This window comes from Aulonocara sp. 'chitande type north' Nkhata Bay, linkage group LG3, assembly GCF_057382095.1.
Source record: "Aulonocara sp. 'chitande type north' Nkhata Bay isolate Kocher_YH1m ecotype deep benthic linkage group LG3, A_spYH_male_GT1.1, whole genome shotgun sequence".
NCBI lineage: Eukaryota > Metazoa > Chordata > Actinopteri > Cichliformes > Cichlidae > Aulonocara > Aulonocara sp. 'chitande type north' Nkhata Bay.
Window position 1 is genome coordinate 35,906,530 of NC_141346.1, and position 5,438 is coordinate 35,911,967.

General features: G+C 39.2%; 1 long non-coding RNA gene across 1 annotated transcript; it reads right to left on the minus strand.

The window, feature by feature from the left end:
- Nucleotides 1–1,427: 1,427 nt before the first annotated feature.
- On the minus strand, nt 1,428–3,119 carry LOC147335392 (uncharacterized). The gene is made up of 5 exons (XR_015126729.1): nt 3,012–3,119; nt 2,328–2,393; nt 1,975–2,037; nt 1,665–1,730; nt 1,428–1,559 (listed from the first exon to the last, which is right to left on the minus strand). It is a non-coding gene; the product is annotated as an uncharacterized LOC147335392 (long non-coding RNA).
- Nucleotides 3,120–5,438: the final 2,319 nt, after the last annotated feature.

The following is a 5,438-nucleotide window of genomic DNA, read 5'->3' on the forward strand; positions in this document are numbered from 1 at the left end:
GCAGGTCTTGGGCTGGTAACTACTACTTCACCATCAAGAGCTTCTTCATCGTGCGAGATGCAAGTACTGGCAGAGAAAAAGAAAGGGTGAGCATGGAGGATGAAGAGTGAGGGGCTGGTGAAAGGCTAAGCCTTAGCAGAGGAGAAGTGGTGGCCCAGGACATCTTTCTACATTGGTGCTGCAGTGGTGGAGAGAAGCTCTGTCAATGTGTTAAATCTTTTCGTCCATTTGGTTCACCAAGGACAGATCACACAAAGACCCCTTTAACAGCTCATTTGGAAGTACAGAGATATGCTGGTCATTTGATGTAGGGCAGCCTACGTGGATATGTAAATGATATGTCAATTACATATAGGGTTGCCAACTTTTAAATATCAAATAAGGGACACTGTGGCGTGCCAGAAGCACAGTGCACAACAAGCTGGGCATAGTGTAAAAATGCACTGTGTGTGACATTGCGGGTAACCATCAATTTTCATGATATTTGGTAGAATAAGGGACAAACCAATTTTGCTCATTATATGGGATGTGCCAGCTGAAATGGGACAGTTGGCAACACTAATTAAAGAATACCCATATGAGGTCCTATACAGGCCCAGACTGAGTGTCATGTTGTGCTGTTTTTCTGTTCCTGTCCCTGAATCCTGGTCTGTCCCTCCTGGGGACAACTCTGTTTCTGCCTTTCTGCTCCCAGCAATTCTCCGGACTCCAAAAAGAACACAGATTGGACATTTCAGTTTCTCACTCTGCCACTTCTTCAGCCGATTAGTCACAGACAGTTGTTCTGTGTCTATGCTCTCTGTCTACCAGCTGTCAGAGCTAAAATATATTTTCCATACGCTTGTAAGTACCTAAGTACACTTGCACACATTCAGCTTAGATTGTTCTTTGTCGTTTTAGTTCTGTAGTCAAAGAGATGAAGATAAGGTCTTTCATGACTCTGTGAAAAGTCCCAGGCAGATATTATTTTTGGGCCTTGCCACGACACTGAACTGGAGCAAACACAGCATCTCACATTCTGTATGTTTATATGTATGTATCTCTCTCTCTCTCTCAGACACACACACACACACAACCACAGACACACATATTATAATATGAACGCATATTTTCATGGAGAAAAAGCAAATTATTCCATAATTGACATCAACAGGTTCATTAGTATTTTGCACAAATACAGTCAGATATATATCATATTATATCAGTCTTCTTTTAATAATGTAGAAGATTATTGCATACAAAAGTATACCGTGTTTATTGCCCAAACATTAATAATCCATATGTAACACTGAAAAAGCTGACTGTAAGTCATGCTGTTATTATCACTGAGTGAATAGAGAGAGCACAAAACTAAACAGAAGCACACCAGTTTGTACTTTTGTGTGCTAAAATACAGTAATATGTCTACAGTTATTAATACAGATGTTGTATTTCATAATGACGATGACCTATAACTCTTATACTTATTGGGTGTGTATGACACTTGGGTAGCAGAGGAGCAACAGTGGCTTCATAAAAAGCTTCATTTTGGGGTTGCTGTTACAGCTCTCCTCACTGATCTGTAAAGCAAAAAAGACAACAAGATTTCCAATTTGAAACAATATTATGAGCTAAAGAACAAGAATAAATCATCACATCATACTCCATCATGTCAGCATAAATACCTAGAGTGCTCCCTCATTTGACTTCAGAGTAAATTGCTTCATCAGCTGACACAAGACTTGATTTTCCTGTAATGGAGAGAAGTTTACTTAAAAGACTTGTGTAGTCTCATAACAACAACAACAACAAAAACAACAATAATTTTCTTAAACCACAGGTTAATAAAGTTTTCTTTATCACTGTTTTTATTAGTGATATAAACAAAAATGCACACACACACAAACAAACACATTTACATTTTTAAATTTAATCATAAATCGTTATAATAAATTATCCATGTCATCATTGTAAATGATTGCAGGATTTACTCACCCTTGTCTGTCTTAGTATTTCCTTTATCCCGGCAGTTGACCTGAGCATACATTGGACTGTCCTCTAAGAGAGATATGAGATCTCAGCATACATTTGTGCAACACAAATATCACATACAGCTGATGGATCAATGGAAAAAGGTGGATGGAGGTAAAATATAAGAAATTTACAACAGTCATTACAACAGTCATTACATACAACATTTTTACATATATCTTTGCAAAAATGTTCAAAATCTTAACTTTAAAGCTCAAATACTAAAGATGACATATCTAACTTTTGCCTTCAAAGTTTTATGCAAAAAATGTTAAGTGAGGATATAGTTAGATTTAATAATTATATTTTCATATTACCTAGAGCTCTTTTTAATTTGACTTCGGAGTAAACTGCTTCATTGGTTGATTCAGGACTTGATTTTCCTGTAAGTAGAAAGACAATTATTTAAACTTCTTCATATTCTCATAATTAAAATCAATAACTGTTTTTTATATCATAGTTGTCCAAAAATTAGAAAATAAAATAACACAAAAAAATAAATAAATAGAAAAAAACCAAAAAAAAAAACATGGGCTTTTTTTGCTGCATGGAAGAGAAATCAAATCAAAGTTTTATATAGACGCCTTGAAATATAAAATAAATTAATAATTAAAACAAATTAAATTAAAAAAAATGATTAGTCATTAGATATGAATGCACCTGATTTTACTTGTGCTGAAATAGAGAATGGAATTGATTCTTCGTCTTCTTATTATTATTACTATTACTACTAATAAAAGTGCTTCCTAATGTGATTATTTATGCACTGCTACTGCTACACTGCTACAACAGTAATCTATAAGATATATTTTATACTTAAAAAAAATCAATGTACTTGTACTTAGATGAACAATTCATATAAAAAAAGATTGTATCAATTAAAAAAGATAAAAAAAATAAGCTTTTATTAAATTATGTAAACTGTGAATAGAAATTGTAACATAGGAAGATTTACATCTTTAAGATAAGATTCAGTGGAGATGATGGCAGACTTTGCTCACCTTTGTTTTTCTTGGCTTTTTGTTTTTTGTGGTGGTTGATCTCAGCATACATCAGACTGTCCTCTAAAAGAGAAGTGATATTTATTCAGCAGAAATATGATATGTAGCTATTCACTGAAGGGACAAGAGGTTGACTGAAACCGAAATGAAAATCAACTGTTGTCTTTATGTATGCTTAGCTGTCTTAGACAAAAGACATACAATGTGTTTTATATTTAAAGATATAGATAAGTTCATGTAGAGGAACATGTAACATGGGGAGAGTTGTAATGCCACTAATCTCATCCTATCTATCTCAGGGATGAGATAGGAGTCATATGACGATTTCAGTTTTTACCCACTTCCATCCCTGATTTCACATGGTGCTTGTCATGGTTGCAAGTGTATGCAGATTTTATTGAGAACAAACTGGTTGTGACATACAAAAGTTTTTTTGTTTTGTTTTGTGTAGCAAATTTGGCCCATGCAAAGCTACCAGTCTCCTTTTCTGGCCCTGGCAGCTACTGTAAAAATAGTGGATACATGATTATGATGATAGGACCATAGCTAGACTGGCCATCGGGCATTTGCCCGGCGGGCTGATGGTCATGTTTCGTCTTTATGGGTTTTTTGTTGTTGGGGTTTTTTTGTAATGGTATAATCAGATGCTGGCAGATGTGTAAAAATGAGTCAGTTGTTTGGTGGTGGCTATGGCGGAGCTTCCACAGAGGCCAGCAGGTGGATGAGGGAAATGGGAGGCAGGAGGAGGAGAGACCGGAGGTGGCCACCGGTCCCAGTGTCAGGTGAACTGAACTTCAGGTAAGAAGTTATGACCTGTAGTCTATCTGGGTTAGATATAAACCAAGTTCAGGTGTAGTTTATTTTCGTTATGCTTACTTTTTACAGTCAGTTACAATAACTCGTACTGTGTACTAGCTAGCATGACGGAGTTTCGTCCCGTATTCAGAGAAAATATTACCCGTTTAGTATTGAGCTGAAAAGGAAGCGATTTGTTCCATACCTTAGCTGAAATTAAAAAGACACAAAGCTGGAGTTATTATGTGTCTTTGCTGTGCAGTTGCCTCTTCCTCTCTTATGCTCAGACCACACTCCACCACACAGACTTGCATTGTACTAACTTTTTACTAAGTGTCTGTCGTATTATGAAAGTTTGCTCTACTAAACTAATGTACACAGCCGCACCTGCCAGGGTGTGTTTGAGTTATGGTCAGTTGTTAAGTCTAATTGTTGAATGTTGCCATTGTGTTTCTTAAATTTGTACAGTCTTAGTTTAAGCAGTAGGATCAAAGCCATTCCTTTGATCCTGACCACCTCCACCTTGGAAGCCGGATTCCAAGAATTTCGCCGCACACTGAGGGGAGAGAGGACACGCCGCAGACTGTCGACAACCAGGCCGTTAGGACGCCTGACAAAGCCCTGGAGTGTTAAATTCGCGACCAGGCCGGTGGAATAGCGTCTGAACTCCCCTCGTGGACGGCGACTGATGGGATTCTAGGACTCTCCTGTGAACGAAACGCAACACAACGGTAAGCAATCAGAGAGCGTCTCTATAACCGTGTGAATGAATGTGGGATCCTAGAAACGCGTCACCGTGATTCTGCGTGAAACGTTTGAGTCCGGGGGAGCGCTGGTCACGAGAGCGCACGTGGACCCAAAACAATAGAGAGCGGCTACGGGCTGTGCGTTAAACGTGAGTCCGGGAGCGCGCTAGCCGCGTGAGAGAGACGCAGGCTTCTCCGCCGTTTGGGGCGTAGAGAGTTCTCCGCCATTTGGGGCGTGGCGAGAACCTAGGTTCGGAGTCCGGAATCTCCGCCATTTGGGGTGTTGGAGAGTGTCCGAAGGTTGAATTCTCCGCCATATGGGGTGTTTGAGAGTTTTCAACAGAGAGCGCTAGCTGTGCGTGCAGGCGCTAGCTGTGCGTGCAGACGCAAGCGATAGGCCTATGTTGTGTGTGTGTGCGGGCCAGACGTGGTCTGCGTGAGTGTGGCTGATTGTTGTCTTGTAATGGAGAATAAAATGTGTAAGTCTGTCTTAGAAGAAGATGTAAAATTTATGCAGAAAGTTTTACCAGGCAGCACGCAGTATGTAGGTTGTTGGCGTAAGAAATGTGGATTTGAAGGGACATTAGTGGAAGTTAAGTTTAAAATGCTGGTAGAAAGAATAGCTGTAAGTGTAGCAGGTAAAACAGGGAAAGCGAAGCAGAGGAAGGAATTGCAGTTAGCAGTTGCTAAGTTGTGGCTGGAGCAGGTTCAGAAGAGGAGAGAAGCAAGAATGTTAGCAGAAAGTAGAGTCAGAGAAGAGCGTGAGAGAGCAGAGGCAGAAGTGGAGGAGAGATTAAAGGCATATTAGGAGCAGCATTGAGTCCAAGACAGACTAGGCAAGAGAGGAGACAGAAAGGAAAGAAAGTGAACACAAACGTTACAACTA